This window comes from Fukomys damarensis, unplaced genomic scaffold, assembly GCF_012274545.1.
Source record: "Fukomys damarensis isolate Sample0158 unplaced genomic scaffold, DMR_v1.0_HiC HiC_scaffold_33, whole genome shotgun sequence".
Taxonomy (NCBI): domain Eukaryota; kingdom Metazoa; phylum Chordata; class Mammalia; order Rodentia; family Bathyergidae; genus Fukomys; species Fukomys damarensis.
The window spans coordinates 24378177-24398811 of NW_022900945.1; the positions used below are offsets into that span (position 1 = coordinate 24378177).

Here is a 20635-nt window from a genome sequence, read left to right on the forward strand (position 1 = left end):
CATAGCAAGACTCTGTCTAAAAGACAAATAAATAAACAAAAGATTACAAGGATTATGTAGAGTAATGTACCCAAAACACACAGCACAGGGCCTGACATCTAGTATTTACTTATTAACTGTTAATTCCCAGTGACTCTTATATCATTAGTATGTCTGATTTATGTAATGATGACACTGAAACTGTATACTGCTCTTATGTCTAAATCTATCTCACAGGCTAAGATGCAGAGCTACTGCTCGACTACTCTAGCTCCCTAGGAATACACTGAATAAATAGTGAAGAACATCCTTACAAAAAGAAATGTATTCTGGGAGGAGCTACTTGAGAACTTTACCAGTTCCAGGGTATTGTAACAGGACAAATGGGCAGAAGGTAAAGAAACACAAGACTAGAGCAATAATACTATTGTGAACTAGAAAACAGCTCTAGAGATTATTCAGTAAGCAATAAAGCAAAGGAAACTGCGTTCTAAATAAAAAGGACATGAAATGGCTACTCGAGATTTAAGAATTTCTTGGGGCCACAGACATTGCTCAGCAGCACTGCCCCTGCTTGGCATGTACAAGATCCTGAGTTCAATTTCCAGGACAAAGAAAAAAAAATTAAGAATTTCCTATTGTTTTAATTTAGATTTCTGTAATGGCCTGAGATGTTCAACATTTTTCATATATTCACTGGTCAACTGTACTTCTTCTGAGGAGCATCTATTCATTTGACTTGCCTTTTTTGGGGGGTTTGGGTCTTTTATTTGGGGTAGGGTCTAATTTCTGTGAATTCTTCAAATGTTCTAAATATTAGTCCTCTGTCCAAAGAATAGCTGGAAAGTATTTTCTCCCATCTTGCAGGTTGTCTCTTTACCCTGCAGGTTGTTTTCTTTGCTATGCAGAGCCTTTTTAATTTGATATGATGCTGTTCGTTGAGTCTTGATGTTATTGTGCAACTGGGGTTCTGTTCAGATAAAAATGGCTATCATCAAGAAATCAAATAACAAGTGCTGGTAAGGCTGTGGAGAAAAAGGACCCCTTTTACATTGTTAGTGGGACTGTAAACTACTACAGTCATTTATGGAAATTAGTACAGAGAGAACTCAAAAAACTAAAAATACAACATCTATTTGACTCAGGTATACCTTTTCTATGTATCTTTCAGAAAGAGTTAAAGACATAATACATACACACACACATACACCCATGTTCATAAAGCATAATTCATAACAGCTAAATCTTGAAAAGTATGTATGTCCACCAAAAGATGAACGTATAAAGAAAATACAGTAGTATTTATACACAATGGAGTACTACTCTGTCATAATAAAGGACAAATAAGTCATTTGTAGGAAAATGGATGCACCTCAAGACAATAATGTTAATGTTAAGTGAAATCAGGCACACATTGTTTCTATTACATAAGAAATCCCAGAGTAAAAATCAAGAGCAAAATAAGAGCCTAGATAATAGGAAGCAGAGATACAGCTCCTACTCAAAGGGATAGGGGATGAAGAGAAGGAGGAAGGACAAAGGCAGGGAAGGGATTAGGGATAAAAAAAAAGCAATTGGGATGTGTTATAAACCGACTCCACGTGTGGAATTTAAACATTATATACTACGCTGCAAATATATAACCAAAGTGTAGTCCAAGGAATGGGTGGAAGGGGGAAGGTGGGAAGGAAAAGGGAATGAAAACAGGAATTAAGATGTGCTTTGTACATGCAGCAACTTCCCACAAGGAATGTAAACATTAGGTATTATACCCATGTACTAATAAAGTAAAATAAGAAAATAAAGGGCCGGGGATTTAGTGGGATGGGGGGAGGGGAGTAGAGGTGGGGGACAGAGGGAGGGGGAGAGAATAGAAGCCTTATACTGTATGGAAGAAACAAAAAATCACATGGTGTCTCTTATATGAAAAATCAAAAATATAAACAAAGAGAAAAATACAAGATACAGAGTAAGAAACGTGGAGATAGACCTTTTGCAAAAGAAAAGGGGATCAAGAGATAAGGGGTAAAGAGGGAGAGGAAATGGAAAAAGAATTAAAATGTGCCATATACATGTACCAATTCCTCATGAAGAATGTATGCAATCATTATGTATTGCAAATATATACTAATAAAAAATAAAAATATAAAAGATTTAGGAATTTCCAATTCCTTAGGGTATTATCATAAATATGAATTTTAACTTTCCTTTCTCATAAAATCTCAGTAAAACAAAAACAGAATTAGAAGAGATATACTACTCTTTCCAAAAAATGAAATGAGTACAAAATATATAAATCAGAAACTTCTACAAGTATAAAAAGAATCTGACAAATCAAGAGCAACAGAGAAATGCTTTAAATACTTTAGTGAAGGGTTAAGAAATCAAGCAGATTAAAAAAATATATAGAAATTTTGGTAATATAATAAGGTTTATTAAATACTGTGGTGTTCAAACTGAGGTATCTATATTCCTTGAAGTACTTAAAACATATAATAACAATAGATAAGCACATTATTTTTACTTGTACCAAAAATGTCAGGTTGCTCATTTAAAAATGTGACACTTCCAAAATTCTTTCAGGGATTGTGCAACAAAATAGTCTGAAACCTGGTGATAATATATATAAAGAAAATTCTCTAAAACAATAAAAACTAGGCATTCTAAGCAACTAAATGGGAAAATATTATGTATTATAATGACCAGAGAAATTGCCAACAGAAATAGAAATCATTGTAAAGCATATTCTCTGGCAACTATGTAACAAAACTACAAATCAGATACATTAAAGAGATAATTAGTGAGCCTGGGGTTTGGCTCAGTGGTTCTGCTGCCTGCCCTGCAAGTACAAGAGCCCGAGTTCGATTCCTGGTACCAAAAAAGAAAAAAGAAAAAGAGATAATTAGAACTAAAAACAAGTCAGAACAAAGTATCCAAAATGAAGTCAGGAGAGAATAAACAAAGAAAAACGGAGAAAAGTATAAGGACTGGAAAGGACACAGTGAAAGTATTCCGTATACCTTTGCTTGGAATACTACTAACAAGAAGGAAAGACAGTAAGACAGAAGCAATACTTGAAAGGAGATGATTGAGGATTCTCTCACATTTACAAAAAACATCAAGCCGCAGCTTCTGGGAGAACATGGAATTCCTAAGATGAATAAATAAAAAGAAAACTACCGGTCCAGGGAATTTAGCTCAGTGGTACTACTGCACCTGCCTCGTAAGCACAAGGTCCTTAGTTCAATCCCCGGTACAAAAAAAAAAAAAAAGAAAAAAAAGAAAACTACATACAAATTTGTCACAATAAAACTGGTAACAATAAAAGATGAGAAAAATCTTATTAACAGCCAAAGAAAAGAGAAGACTTCCAGAAACAATACTTAGATTAGAAAAAGAAAAAAAAAAAAAGCAGGTCCTTATTGAAAACTAATCTAATGCTTTCAGCCAGGTTTATTATTCTGTTGAACGTAAGAATCTCACAGGAAAAAACTCTTACAAACTATTGTACAGTGTAAACCACCAAATATTGCCCCCTTCCCATTAAATGAGTGATTGCTACCTTCTTTATTAATTTTATATTTATCTAAGCTTCTGTCCACCTTCCTTACAGATAAGACCTAAGAAATGGCCAATTCTAATAGGACTGCAAACAAAACTTAAGGAATTCAGTGAAAGTAGATTACAGGGAAAACTGTATAGGTGTAAAAACCTACATTAGAAAACAGCTCAAATCAGCAACCTACCATCATACCTTACAGAACTGTAAAAAGAAGACTAAACTCAACGCCAGCAGAAGAAATAATATCAGAGGAGAGGTAAGAAAGCAAACATGGAGAGTTTAAAAAATCAACACATAATAGAATAAAAGATATAAATGAAGGACCTGAAGCTATCGAGTGGGACAGAAGAAAACATAGGTAAAATGCTTCAGGACTTCTAAATGGGCAATGACATTTTGGTCAAGAACCCAAAATCACAGGAAACAAATGCAGAAACAGGCAAAGAGATTACTTGAAACTAAAAACCTTCTACACAGCTAAGAAAATGATAAACAGATTTGAGTAAACAATCTACAGTATGATTTTAAAAACTGCAAACATTAACTGCCAAGGGGTTAGTAGCCAGAATATATACAAATCAAAAACTCTACAAAAAAAAACAAGTAACCACATTAAAAACTGGGAATTGACCAAATAGACATTTGTATCTCAAAAGACATACACATGGGTCATGGGCATAGGAAAAAATGCTCAATATCACTAAACATCAAGGAAATACAGATCTACACCACATTCACCTACTTTACTCCAGTAAGAATGGCCACTATAAAAAAGAAAAAAATTTTTGATACTGGGGATCCAACACAGGACCTTGTGCATGTGAGGCAGGTGTGCTGCCCCTGAGCTAAATCCCTGGCCCTAAAAAAGACAATCTTTTAACAAATGTTGCTGAGGATATGGAGAAAAGGGAACTATTGAATACTTTTGGTGGGAAGGCAAATGAATATACCATTATGAAATTGAAAACAAAGCTGGGCCCAGCAATAAACACCCATAGTCCCAGCTACACCAGAGGTTGAAAGAGGAGGACCACTTGGGCCTAGGTATTTGAGCCCAGTCTGAGCAATACAACAGAACCCTGCCTTAACATGTTCAGGGAGAATGGGACAGTCACACATATACCACCAGTGCTACAAGCCAGTGGGAATGTGTCCAATTATAAATAAATAAATGACAGAAATGCCATATGGTCCACCAATCCCAATCCTGCATATATAACCAAAAGAAATGAACTCAGTTTATTGAAGAGACATCTGAACTCTCATGTTTATTGTAAGATTTCACAATAGCCAAGAAATGGAAACTAATCTAAGTGTCTGTCAACTGATGAATGGGGGGGGGCATGGTTCATATACACAATGGAAAATTACTAGTAAAAAAGAATGAAATATTGTCATTTATAACAATATAGACAGACCTGGAAACCATTATGTTAAGTGAAAAAAGCCAGGCACTGAAAGACAAGTATTGTATGGTCTTACTCATGTGGAATATAAAAAAACTGATGTCACAGAAAGTTGAAAGTAGAATAATGATTCTTAGAGGATAAGGACAGTAGGAAGAAAGAAGAGAGGGAGGGATACTAAGTTATAGCTAGCACTAAAAAGTCTGGTATAATACTGCATAGGAGGGTGATTATAGATAATGAAAAATAAATAATGTGCTATATATTTCAAAGAGCTAAAAGAAAGGATTTTGAAAGTTTTCAACAAAAAGAGATGATACATGTTTGAGTAAATATATTATAATCTAGTTTTTAAGGTTCTTTTTTTTTTTTTTTTTTTAAGCAGGGCCTCACATAGCTGAAGGCCTTGAACTCACAAGCTTTCCACCTCAGCTCCCTAATTGTTGGGATTACAGGCATGGTATAATTTGATTTATATACACAGTGTGTATGTATTTATGTGCAGTTTTTGTTTTTATATATACATTTAAATTAAATTTTAAATAAAACAATACCAAGAGTTGGTTCTTGGAAAAGAGCAACAAAATTTAAAATTTCAACAAAAGAAAATGAAGAGAAAATGAAAATGATATTTCAGAATCAAAGCAGAAACATTATGGCCTTTCAAGAAATTTAAAGACTATAAAAGTATCAATACTATGAATAAAGTGGACTTCAACAAGTTAGATAATCTAGATGAAATGGAAAAAACTTCCCAGAAACACACATGCTACCAAAGCTAATGCAAGAAGAAACAAAGAATCTAAGTAGACCTATAAAGAAATAAGGGGACTGAATCAGTAATAAAAAACCTCCCCCAAAATATAAATCTAGGGCAAGACAGTTTAGCTGGTAAACTTTATGGAAAAGGACTGAACATTTCCTGACACATTCTATGAGACAGGTATAATCTTAATAACAAAACCAAAGATACGGATTGTCTGTCATTAGTACTACTGGCATCTACAGGTTAGAGGCTAGGTGTGTGTTAAAGAGTTTATAATGTACAGAAACTTGATTTATGACAAAGGTGATACTATAGAGCAATGAGGACAAAATCTTTTTAATAAAAAATGCTATATGAAGTGTATAGTCATAGTAAGAAAAGAAAAAATGACCTCTATAATTCATATGCAAAAATCCACTCTAGCAAAATGAGTTTCTAGAATATCACTTTTCCACCTTACACTTGAGATTTGGTTTGATAACTATATATTCATTGTAGGATTCTTAACACTCTGTATGTTCTGGAACTAAATTTAGCAACATTCCTAGCTCAACCCAAAAAATCCTGGAAGTAATCACCTTGTGTGAGTACTGAACCTATTAAGTTAACTAAAAAGGTAACCACACAGTACCAAATGTCCTGTTTAGATGGGGGAACTTCACTGTTCTAAATTGTTAACTTATAAGAGTATCTTCTTGGTTTTGAAGCATGGATAAACTTCTTAAACCCCCATGGGAAAAAAAGAGAAAACTCAACAATAATTATAAACAAAAACAGCAGAGGAAAAGGAAAAGACACTTGCAAAAGAAGATATCTAAACAACCAAAGCATTTATGAAAAAGTACTAAATTTCACTTGGAATCAGGAAGATGCACTCTCCAGAAGGGGCAAAATTAAACAGACTATTAATACAAAATATTGGTGAGGATACAAAACAAAGGGGCTGGCACATACTGTTGATAACATTACATAACCACTTTAAAACAATCCTTGTGTCATCTAAATTTGAACATATGTGATCCAGATTCTACTCTTCACATATACCAATACAAATGCTGCACAGTGCACCAAGTAAAAGAATATACAATTCTTGTATAGTACCTATCCACCAAACTAGATCTTGGCTTAGATAACTTCATGACATTTTAATAAAACCCTATTTTAAAATACCAATAATTATCCTATTTATAGGAATTAAGCATTTACATTATCAAGTTGCTCATATCAAATAGATTCCCCCTGAATTTAATCTTTTATATATAACTGCATAGTTAACAGCAGACATTCTAGTTCATTTTTAAGCCATGTAGTGCCACCAAGTGGTAGCAAATTCTTTTCCTGAAATACTATCCAGGAGTAATAGAAAAATTTATGTGGAAGTATTATATCAGAATCAAAAAATCAATCTTAAAATCTTGCTGACTTTTTGTTGTTTATATTTTAAATCCACACATTCCTAAAGATGCTTTAGAAAGCAATTACACACACACACACACACACACACACACACGCACGTGTGCACACACGAGCATAGTAAATGTACTAAAGGGTTTCCTAATAATTTGTAACCAGTTAAGTACAGGGAAAATGTGAAGAGAAAGAACCTGAGTAGAAAAGGAAAACTGACTTTTCAGTTACTAGGTGTGTTAGTTTTGCTAGGACTGTCATACAAAGCATGCAAGATTGAGTGGTTTAAGCAAAAGAAATTTACTGTCTCACAGATCTGGATGCTATAAATTTTAAGATCAAGGTGGCAATGGCATTGGTTCCTTGAGGGTTGTAAGGAAAGGATCTGTTTTATTTTTCTTCTTGTCTTGTAAACAACCATCTTTTGTGTCTTCATATCACTTTCCCTCTACGAATATCCTGGTGTCCAAATTTTCAAATTTTATAAAGACTACCAGTCCTATTTGGATTAGGGCCTACACTAACAACTTCACTTTAACTTGGTTACCTCTGTAAAGGCCTTTTCTCTAAATTAGGTCATATTGTGTGGCACATGGAGTCAGGATTTTAATATATCCACGGGGGGGAGGGCACAAAACAACCCCCAAAGTTATAAAGACTCTATTTCTTAATAAGAATACATTTTTCTTACTCATAATAGAGGACAGCTAAGGATGTAGCTCAGTGGTAAAACACTTGTCAGGCATGTGCAAGGCCCTAGATTTGGTTCCTAGCACTGGAAAAAAATATTATACAAAGAATTTTTGGGCTGAAGTGTAGCTTAGTGTTACAGCCCAGCATGTACAAGGTCCTTAGTTCAATCTCAAGCACCACAAAAGCAAACAAACAAAACATCCCCTCATTTTTTAAAATCACAAAATACTATTTTAATTGCATGGTGTTACCATCAAGAGAAATGACAAATTTTATTATAAACTATATATAAACTATCAAATAAGTGTCATACTGTTCACGTCCTATCAACTTATAATGTACTTAGTTCCAGACTTTAGCTCCTACCACCTCCTCACTGTACTTACATTGGCCTCCTTGCTATTCTTTGATCATATCCCAGGTACTTTGTACTTAATGATCTCTGCCTGAAGTTCTACTTCCAAATATGTATAGATCACTTACTTTACACTTATTTGTACCTAATTGGCTCCTTCTTAGTTATTTCTAGACCAATCGACATAAGATAGCCCTTGTTATGATTTAGATCTAAATAAAATGTCTCCCAAAAGTTTCACATTCAGGGCCAGGGATTTAGCTCAGTGGTACTGCTGCCTGCCTTGTAAGTGCAAGGTCCTGAGTTCAATCCCCAGTACCAAAAAAAAAAGTCTAATATTCAGAGATGGGGCCTGTTTAGGAGTGGGTCAGTGGGGCTTGATTTGGAAGACAGTATTCTTTTCCCTTCTCTCTCTGCTTCCTGGACACTATCTTATGAGCATCTTTCCTTCACTATGGTCCTCCACCATGCCCCTTCTGCCTTGGAGCCAGCCAGCTGACCATAGACTGAATTCATTGAAACTGTGAATCAAAATAAGCCTCTGCTTTAAGTTACAGGTATCAAGTATTTTGTCTTGGTGACAGAAAAGCAGACCAATATAGCACTGTTACTCTATATTCTCTTCTATGCTTGTATTTTGCTTCACAGCATACATAAAACATAGAGGCATTCTTATTGCATCAGACATACAGTTGATTATTTGTTTTTTCTTCCTGACTATAAGGTAAGCTTCTAGAGCAGAGACCTATTTGTTCTCAGATATGACCTGGCAACTAAAATAGTACCTCTCCAAGTTGAATACAACTGATGACTACTTTTTTGCGAATTAATAGAAGAAGGAATTTCTAAAAACATCTCTGATTCGTAAGTGGAATTTAGTGGTCCCTTTCTACTTATTCTCTATTCATTAGTACTCTGTGAAATACATTTTCCTCTCTCTCAAGGGGAAAAATTCCAAATTTTGGTAATTCCAAATCCTTAACACAGCTGAATCATCTGTGCTGAGATGTGTCTCCACTTGGGTCTCAGACTTTCTTCCCACCAGTCCTCAGTGATCCACCTCAATGATCCTGCCTCAAATTCTCCAAACATGTTCCTTCTCATCATAGGGCTTCTATATCTCCTCTACTTTCTTCTCCTCAGCCCTCATCACACAAATCTAATTAACCTTAGCCATAATACTGCTTCAGATCAGCTTTCAAGGTCACTTATTAAATGGGAAACCTTCCTCAACACACTGTCAAGTTCCTTTGTCATATGTTCTGGCAGAAGTATTCCTTTCAAATATTCAACTGACAGTGACTGATTAATCTCTCCCAATGAGACCTAAATTTTTTAAAAAAATCTTCCCTACAGTTCCATGAGAATAAAAATCATGTCTGTTGTTGTATACACTGTGTTTTGGACAGCCTAAATGAAGACGCACACACTCAAACAAGGGCCTGGAAATCAGTAATTGCAGGAATCAAATGAAGCAAACTTTTCTTTTACTAACTTCAGCTTGGTTTTGCCAGGTACTTTGTGCGCTTCTAGCCATCACTGTGTGCACAAAAGATACAAACTAATTTTAACATTTAATCATGCAATCAATTTGAAAATGCATGGAAAATATGGTCTGATATTATATACCTTACTGTGGGTTGGGTCTCTCATTTTAATGTGATACACCAGAAACAAGTAGACTTTAGACAATGGTTCTAATCATAACCATAACTGTTTTTATTGAGAAAATAATAATTTAAATCTCAGAAGCATTGTTCTATAATTAGCTTTCTGGTGTGTAAACAATGACTATATCCAGATTGCACTGTATAATGCTGGCAGACAGTACACATTTTTTATTAAGGTGGGTTGAAATGAACTCAGAACAAATTTGTGGGGCTAGAGTGTAAGTCAGTAGTAATGTGGATGCTTAACATCCTCAAGGAACTGAGGTCAATTTCTAGCATTTCCCTCCCCCAAATTAAATCATAAATGATATTCAATAAGACTGTATTGTAACTCCCTCTGAGATATGACTTTTCCTAAATATGTTAAGTATATCTGTCAGATACACTAATAGACGCATATCTATTTGTCACAAGAAACTAAAGTCACAAATGTCATCAATGCATTACATCTTGCCATTATATTCTAATGGTGTTAAATATTCATTACAAAATCAAAGTAATCATATTTGATATTCTTCAGTAATCATCATTCGATAAACAATTCAATGCAATAAATCACTGTTATACTATTTTGAATTTATTGTTACAAATTCAATAGTGTCCACTCAAAACTCACATGTTGAAGCCCTGACCTCCAATATTTCCACATGTGGCTGAATTAAATAATAAAATCATTAAAATGAAGCCATTAGCATGGGCCCTAATCCAATCTGACTATTGTAAGAAGAGACTAGGACATATAAAATGACACCAAAAGATGGGCAAACACAGAGAAAGGGTATTCTAAGCGAGAGAGCAGCCATGTGCAAAGCAAAGAGACAATGAAAACTAAACCTGCCAACCTCTTAATCTTGGACTTCTAGCATTCAGAAATGTGAGAAACTAAATTTCTATTGTTTCAACTACCCAGTCTGTTGCATTTCTTATGGCAGTCCTAGCCAACTAAACACTCAGTGGCAAAACCAATGAGATAGTTTAACTGATACTGCACATAAAGATTCTATTGTGATATAAGACAATGACTAGTAATTTCTGCCCTATGAACACATCAAACTAAGGTCACTTCCACTATGCTTTATGCTAAACGCTGAAATGTAAAGCTGAGTACCTGTTTGGGCATATGAGTAAATCTGTCCAAGAAAAAATGGTCCTTCCTACCCACATTTCTGCAATCCTCTACAGCAGTGAAATGGACCTCTATCTGGATAGGCAACTATGTCGGTTTTTAATGGTCAGAAAATAACAACTTAACTTCTACATAAATGATACCAAAAAAATATGGATTTTCTTTCAATCCAAGTAATAGAAACCCTTAGATTTGGGGCTCTTTGCTAAATGTCCTTTATGATACATGATCAAAATTATAGACTAGTGTTAAAATCCAAGCTGTGCTTCAGAGATACTTGGGAAATTTTAAAAAAAAATAAGACTCCACAATTCCTTCCCTGGAATTTTATTCAATTTCATTAAGGCCTGTAGGGTTTTTGTTGTTTTGTTTTGTTTTGTTTTGAAAACTATTCCTTACAGCTCTGGTGTGTAGACAGGATCATTCTGACAGAATTCTCAAATATGTCTGTGCTTGAAGACTTAAATTAAAATACTAATCCTCATCACTATCTGAGAAATACCAATCTAAGTAACTTTAGCAAAAGTGTGTGTATGTTCATAATCTCCTGTGGCACTACAATGCCTACCCATAATTGTAAACAACAGTATAGAGACTGAGTACTATATAGTTATATGCTGTGATTAATGTGAACTATGTGCAACAAAAAAGGATACCCAAATGATTACCTATAGAAAAACATCACTTACATTCTAAACATATTTTTCTTAGTAATAAAGGACAGAGCAAAAAATAATATATGCTACAGTATGGCTTCATTATAAAAGTATCTGTGAATCTTCACTTATCCAGGTAGAAAAGAAATTAAGAACCTGAAACAAATTACTAGCAAAACAAGAGGGATTTATTCCTGAAATGCAAAGATTGACTCAACATAAAAACCAATCAATATAACATAGCACATTAACAAAATGAAGGGAAAAAAATCACAGGATAAATAATACAACTGATGCAGAAAAATGACAAAATTCAACGCCCTTGTCCCTGATATAAACACACTCAACAAACTAGGCAAAGAAGGAAACTACTTCAACATAAAGCATTATCTAAAAATACTACAACTAAGAATTTTCAAAACTGAAAGCTTTCCCACCAAGATCAGCAACAAACCAAAGATGTCATTTCTACCATTTCTATTTAACACAGCACTGGAATTCCTAGCTAGAGAAGAAAAGGAAGAGAGGGGAAAAAGTGAGAAGGGAAAGGAAGGCAAGAAGAGATAAAGGAAATGCATCAACTGGGACAGGATGAAGTAAAGTTAACTGGGTTCACAGGTGATATGATATATATATAAGAAACTCTAAAAATGCCACAAAATTTATAATAAAAGAAGCAAAATTGCAGTTTCCAAAAAAATTAACACACAAAAATACCAAACTGAAGAGTTCAATTCCAAAAGCATCTAAAGAACGAAATATTTAAGAATAGAGAGCAAAAAAATGTAGAAAGCTTGTTTATGAAAAACTTTTTAAAAATAGTGCTGAAAACAAATTAAAGATACAAAGAAATGGGAAACATCCCATGCCCATGGGTAGGAAGACTTTAATATGGAGCATCATGGTGGGTAAAATACATACAACCATATTTTTCTAATGAAATATGGACATTAGCCTAAGAGTAGCAGGATGTGCATCTCAGTAGCTGCACTGGGAAACACAGGAAGCAGTCTGTGTTCACCCACCTGGGATGATGAAAAGCAAGGTGTGTCAAAGTGCAAATAGGTAACTTTTACCCATGTTACATTTCTGTGTATTTATTATTTTTTAATGACGTTTTGATTTTTTGTGGCATTAGCACAATTCAGTACAATGTTGTGTGAAAATCCACTTTTAAAACTTTTGGAGGAAGTTTAAAGTGAGTCATCAGGTGATGTGGCTACTGATGATGACTTGGATTGGATCATGTAAGCCAAAGAAGTTAGCAAGATATGACAGAGAAGTACAGAATGAAGACTTTGATTCAGATGAGGAAGAAAACAATAATGTAAATATTTGACTACTCAAAATGCTACAAAATGATCATATACACCTGAACAATCCAACATTAGAACTGGATCAGAAAATGTTATTAGGGACTTCTGAGAAGATGGTGGAATAGTGAGTAGCAGAGAATAGGCCTTTCTGATATTTGGAATCTAGATGCTGGAATATGAGGATGAGGAGAAGGGAACTGGGTTCCCAGGAACCAGCAAGAATCTGAAATGACAATTAGAGCCCAAAGGTAGAGCAAAGATAGGGACAACAATGTGGCAAGCAGTGCTTTCTCCTTGAGCCGTGGCTCAAGGCATGGGAGTGGTGGCTAGAATCTGGCAAAGTCCAGTGTGTACTGGCAACGCAGAGGCCTCTGAAGAGAAATGTATCAGTGGAATGGAGCAGTGAACACAGCAGACTGCAGGGGCCAGTGAGTTTTTTGAGTTCAGATGCCCCTCAGGAGAGGGTGCTGACTGATAGCCATTTTGGAAAGGGAACAATGGAAGTCAGAATTCAGAACAGATTCCAGGTGTGCTCCATCTAGTGGCTCCAACTGTCAGGGTGAGGTGCAACCAAGCTCAAGTCAGTAGGAGGTCAGGGAGCCAAGCCTAAACCAGGAGATAGCAGAGTTCAAATTAGAAGAAGTCACTTGGGCGTGTTTTGGACTGAAAAACCAAGGTCCTAGCCTCAGAGCCAGAAACCAGAAGCAGCCTGAACTAAAGCCCTAGATTTACTGGGACTATCTATCTACTACTGCCATGATTTTACTGCTGGCTTGCTGGGATCACTCAACATGGATGTGGGCTCTGTCTGCCCCATCTGTCAACCAGAGACAGCAGAGACATACCCTGAAGTGGATATTTCTTTTTCTGCTTTTCTTCCTTTCTTTGCTTTTTAATTTAATTTTTCTTTTAAAATTATTTTTATTTTCTTTCTCTTGATTGTTCCTTTTATACAGGTGAGAACACTGTTTCTAGTTTTTTTGTTTGTTTGTTTTGTTCTGTTTTTATTTCTTCTTTCTTCTCTTCCTGTCTTTATCAGTTTGCAAAGTTTGCATAATCTTCCTTTGTCCTCTAGCCTTGCTTCTAATCCCTTTCTCTTTTTTCCCCCTAACACCTTTAAAATCTCTTCCCCTGAGGGTAAAATTGCCATATGGGGGGCATATTTACTATACACAATCTTCTGGTTTTAGATTTGGTTATATAACTACAAGTCCTGTTCATTTGGCTAAAAGGTGGAAAATTAATGGATATCAAAGTTTATAATTTTATAGGGTGTTTGATGCTATGGTTATTACTCATTGTACTACTTTAGCCAAGGAGATATAACTGTTCTAATCATGTTTTCCCATGTATGCCAAGACTGAGATTGCCTGAAGGTCATAAATCATACCATAGGCCAGTGCTTAAGAACCAGGGCTAGATCAAATTGGTAGTAACTTCTCATCCCTAATAAATTGAAGAGGTAGGAACTTGCAAAAGAATCAAAATCCAAAAGCCAGCTAAATCTGGAATGCATCTCTCAGAAGTAGTCATTTCCTAAGGGTTCTCAATATTAGCAATAAAGATATCTACCATAAACAATTTACAGCATCAACGCAGGAATTAAACTGGAAAAAAAAAACCAAAAACAAAAATGAGATAACTAGGAAACAACATGCAACCCAAGACTTCGAGCTTACCAAAGGCAAACACATGTGGCAATGAGGTGGAACAATGTGAAAGCCACCCACCTGGTCTCTCTCAAGTGGTAATAGCAGAAGTAACAAAGTGGATGAACAAGGCTCTAGAGAACATCAAATCAGAAATAACTTCTCAGATAACTTAATAGATGATGGTCATAATGAAGGGCATCATTAGTGAATCTACAGAGAATATACAGATTAAAAAAATGGAGATTAGGAAAATGATGGAAACTATGAATACCCATCATAGGAAAGAAATGGAATACATGAGACAGATTCAATAATACATGCAGAAAATTAAAAATTCTATTGAAAGTATACACAGAAGAATGAACCAATGTGAAGACAGAATATCAGATCTAGAAGACAAGATTGCAGTTAGCAAAAATAAAAAGAAAGATTTCTTTAAAATATCAGGGAACAATAAAAATCAATCTAATCACTTCAAATGATGCAAAGAGAATAACTTAAGATTGATTAGTTAATGAAAAAATCATGTGACAGCACAAACTACATAAAAACCTGTTAACAAAAGTAATGGCAGAAACTTCTCACACATGGAAAAAGACTTTGACATACTGATAAGTGAGGCATATAGAACTCCAATTAGCCATGATCAAAAGAAAAGAAAAAATCTACCCCAAGGAACGTAATATTCAACATTCCAAAAATTCAATTCAAGAACAGAATATTAAAAGCTATTACAATTCCATGACCCCCAACAGAATGAATCTACCAGGCAAGGCAAGTAATTAAACAGAGGTGAAAAAAAGAGAACCAACAATAAAAAATAACATGACAAGGATAAGTCAATACATATCTGTTCTAACCATCAATGTAAATCACTAATCAAAAGAAACAGACTGGCAGAATGGATTAAGAAACAAGATCCAACAATATGCTGCATATAAGAAACACATTTAACTCAAAAGAAATCAGTTTCTATAATTACCATATCATAACTTGTAGAATGCAGGGGAAACAGTTCTTTGAGGGAAATTTACAGCAGTAAATTCCCACATCAGAAAAACAAGCTCAATTACATAACCTAATGGTACTTATTTAATGTTATTAGTAACCTAACCTCAAACTTCTAGAAAAAGAAGAACAAGTCAAACCCAAAGCTCATAGGAAGGAGGAAATTATAAAGATCAGAGCAAAAAGTAATGAAATTGAGACTAAGAAAAAGAGTACAAAGAATCAATGTATTACAGAGTTGGTTCTTTGAAAGATTAAATAAAATCAACAAACTCTTAGCCAACTTTATCAAAAAAGGAAAGAATCAAGACTCAAATCCATGCAATTAGGAATGAAAAGGGTGAAATCACAATGAATCCTGCAGAAATCCAGATCATTAATACCTACTTTGAGAGCCTATATTCAAATAAGATGGAAAACACAGAAGAGATGGAAAACACAGAGGAAATGAAAAGATTCGTAGATACATATGAATTACCAAAGCTGAATTAAGAAGACATAAGGATTCAACCAGTACTAGTCAATGAAATGAAGGATGTAATTTAAAACCTACTGACAAGAAGAGCCCAGGTCCTGATGGGTTAACTGCTGAATACTAGGAGAAATTTAGTGATCTAATGCCACTTCAAAGTCTTTAATAAAATTAAAAGGGAAGCAATATTCCCAAACTCATCCCTAGAAGCAAACATCACCTTGACAATAAACTAGAAAAGGAAGAAAACTTGTTAAACTGCTACAAAATGAACTTTAAGGATATTATGCTAAGTAAAACATCTCAATTCTAAAAAAAAAAAAATGAATACTGTATAATCCTGCTTATAAGGTGATAAAAATAGTTTACATAAAAATGTATTATTCTGAAAGACCCACTGATATTAATCCCTCAAAAGACTCTCTCTCCCTCACTACAAACACACATACATTGTTCTTGCCACTTTCTGAAACAGTTCTTCTGGAGATACTCTTATGTCTTCAGTTTTGCTATTGTGGCTGCCTCACTACTCAGACTTGATTCAAAATATTTACCTTTCATGGTCATTTTGACTTTGAGTAGTGACAGATCTGATGAAAAAGGTAGATGAGGACACACTGTAGTATCTTCACGTGTCTGACTTTCCACCAGATAGCACTTGGAGCAGCATTCACTGTTTTGTTTTGTTTTGTTTTTTTAATCACACCTTGATTCCAGAACTTCAGAAAGTGGCAATGATGGGATAATCATGTGTGTAGCAAGAAAGAAATATTTGAGGGGATTAATGGCGATGTGTCTTTTACTGTAATAAACTTTAAAATGTAAACATTTACCATTTTGATCATCTTTGTATGTAAGATACTGTATTTAAAACTGGGGAAAAATTTACTAATGGGGTTAGATGGGGGCCAATAATGTGTCTGTTTACTTTCCCAAGTGTGAGGAAAAGAAAGCAATATTTAAGAAGATAAATAAGATCAGTGTATATGAATGATTACATTTCTTGTATGTATGATTTTTTTGTTACTTAACTGCTGTTATTTATTGCTCTGATAAGAGCATGTAGCAATCTTTAAGAGTACACTCTGAAGCCAATTTACCCTGATTCAGACTTCCAAGAAGATGGTGGAGTGGTGAGCAGCAGAGAAAGAGCTTCTCTGAGATTTGGTGTCCTGACACTGGAATATAGCAGCTTGAGGGGGAGAAGGAGGAGAGAAGTGGGTCCCGGAACCCAGGAAGAATCTGAAGTGAGAACTGAAGTCTATAGGGAGAGTGAGGACAGAGACTTTAACAAAGAGGAGGGAGATACCAAGCAGCACTCTCACCCAGAGCCCGGGCTCTCTGCAAGGGAACTTTGGGCCACAACTGCAGGTGCACAGTGACTACTGATGATCCCAGAGGCCCTCCATGGTGAAATGCACCAGTGGACCAGAGCAGTGGATGAACCAGACCACAGCAGCTGGTGAGTTATCCAAATTCAGACCTCACCCAGGAGATGGTTATTGACTGATAGCCATCTTGCAGAGGGGTCAAATGAGTTTGGAACTCAGAACACCTGTGGGCAGACTCCAATAGTAGCTTTTGGTGCCTCAGTCAGGGTGCTGAGTTCAAGTCAGCAGGTGGTCAGGGAGCAGAGTTCAAGCAGACAGGAGACACACAGACTATTGTAAACTCAGGGAATCCAGTTCCAGTCTCATAGCCAGAAACCAGCCTGAACTCCAGAGGAACTAAAGGGGCAGTCTCACTGGTATTATCCACTATCCCACCGTGAAGCTGCTGCTAGCCTGCTGAGATTAATCAATTTGACTCTGGACTCTGCCCACATTGCCTAGTGGCAGTAGAGATATACCTTGGACATTTTGGGTTTTTTTTATGTTTTTTCTCTAGGTTTTCCCTCCTTTCTAGTTCTTGTTTTGTTTAGTTTTTTCTTGATTGTTTGAACACAGTTTCTAGTTTTTTGTTGTTGTTCTGTTCCTATTTTTTCCTTTTCTCTTTCCTAGCTGCCTTCACAAATTTCCTAAAGTTTGTTCTCCAGCCTCACTTCTGACCTCTTCCTCTTCTATTTTTTTTAAAACCCCTAACTCCTTTTAAATCTTCTCTAAGAGGGAAAAGGCCATATTAAGGACAATTTGTCATTTCCTAGACTGTATTTGATGCTACTCTTATTGTTGATTGTACTACTTTAGCCAAGGTGACATAATTGTGCTCATCACTGTTCCTCCTGGTATACCAAGACTGAGGTTGCCTAAGTGAAGTGAAGTGAAATGAAGAGAGAGAGACTTTAACAAAGAGGAGGATATTTTTAAAAAACATCAAAAACAACCTACAGGCCAGTACCAAAGAACTGGCAGCTGGGCCAAGTAGGCAGAAACTTCTCATTCCCAATAAACTGAAGAGGCATGATCCTGCACCAGACTCAAAACCCAAAAGCTAGCTACACCTGGTGAAGTTTTTTTTTTTTTTTTTTTTTTTTTTTTTTGAGAAGCAGTCATTTCCTAAGGGTTCTGAATACTGGCAATAAAGCTACTCGCCATAAGCACTTACAAGCATCAACTTGGGAATGAAACTTAAAATTTAAAAAATAGAAAATGAAAAGACTCTTAAACAAGGTGCAATCAACACAGACTTTCAGCTCACCAAAGGCAAACCCCAAGGGCAATGAAGTGGAACAAATCCAAAATCCACCTACCTGGACTCTCTGAAGTAGTAACAGCAAAGTAACAAAACAGATGAACAGGGCTCTAAAAAAAATCAAAGTAGAAATAATTTCCCAGATAACTATAGAGATGGTGACCAGAATGAAAGATACATACTAAAACAAATAAATAAAGGAGCTCAGGAACATGTTGGAAGTCATGAATGCCCAGCATAGGAAATAAATGGAATCCATGAGACAGATTCAAACAGATATCCAGGAGATCAAAAGTTCCACCGAGGGCTGGGGATTTAGCGGCCGCCTGCCTTGCAAATGCAAGGTCCCATGTTAGATCCCCGGTACACCCCCCAAAAAAGTTCCACTGAAAGTATATGTAGCAGAATGAGCCAATGTGAGGATAGAATATCAGGATTACAGTTAGTAGTCAAAAAAAGAGAGATTTCTTAAAAATAGCAAGGGACAGACTATGAGAAATCAATCCAGCAGGTGCTAGATAGATGATGCAAAGAAGAATAACATAAGATTGATCAGTCAGTGAAAAAGCAGGAGACAGCAGAAATGACATTAAAAACCTGTTCTACAAAGTAATGGCAGAAAACTTCCCAAACAGGGAAAAAGAATTTGACATACAGATAAGTAAGACATATGGGACTCGAATTAGTCAAGATTTAAAAAGTCTTCTCCAAGACATATAATTAAGTAGAGGTTCCAGAAATTCAACCTAAGCACAGAATATTAAAAGCTATTAAAGAAACAAATCACCTACAAAGGAAAGCCCATCACAATCACAGCAGACTTCTCAACACAAACTCTCAAGTCAAGGAGAGCTTGGAGTGAAGTATATCAAGCCCCAAAGGAAAACAACTTCCAACCCAGATTGATGTGCCCTGCAAAACTGTCCTTCAAAATTGATGGAGAAATAAGATATATCCATGACAAAGAACACCTAAAGAAATTCATGACCACCAAACCAGCACTCCAAAGTGTTCTAAACGATATTCCACAGACAGGAAGGATTACAACTCCATGAACCCCCCAGAATGAATCCACCAGGCAAGGCAAGAAATTAAACAGAAAAGGAAATAAGGAAGCCAACAACAGGAAAATAACATAACAGATAAGATAATACATATCAATTTTAACTATCAATGTTAAAGGTCTCAATTCATCAATCAAAAGAAACAGATTGGCAGAACTGATCAAGAAGCAAGATCCAACAATATGCTGCATACAAGAAACACATTTAATTGAAAAATAAATTCAGAGACTGAAAGTCAAGAGATGGAAAATAAGATTCCATGTGATAGGAAACAGGAAAAAAGCAAGGGTAGCTATTCTATTTGAAAACAAAGTGGATTTCAAGCCAAGCATGATTATGAGAGAGATAAAGAAGGTCACTATTTCCTTGTAAAGGGAAATCAAACAGGATTGAACCCAACTATACAAAACAAATATTAATGTTCATGAAAAATCAGAGCTGAGGATTTAGCTTAGTGGCACACACCTGCCACTTTCACCATGCACTAACTTAAAATGAAAATGTATCAAAGATCTAAATATTAAAGTAGAAAAACTAAATCTGCTAGAAAAGAGAATAGGAAGAACACTTGAGGACATAGGAATACCCAAAGACTTCATGAACAAAACCCAGACCACGTGGAAATTGCTACAAAGAACCAACAGCTGGGACCTCATCTTATTAAAAAGCTTTTGCACAGCAAGAGAATCCACCAACACAGTGAAGAGACAAACTACAGAGGGGAAAAAATTTTTACCAGCTATTCAGATAAAGGACTATTATCTAGAATATATAAAGAACTAAAAAAAAAAAATCAGATCCAAATTTTTTTTCTAGTTTTTTTTTTTTTTTTTTTTTTTTTTTTTTTTTTTTTTTTATTACTTCTTCTTTTT

The 20635-nt window shown here is 35.4% G+C and overlaps 1 protein-coding gene across 11 annotated transcripts in view; it reads right to left on the minus strand.

Annotated features, from left to right (window-relative positions):
* Znf644 (zinc finger protein 644) overlaps nt 1–20635 on the minus strand; it is a 94030-nt gene that overhangs the window by 33264 nt on the left and 40131 nt on the right. The window lies entirely within an intron of this gene.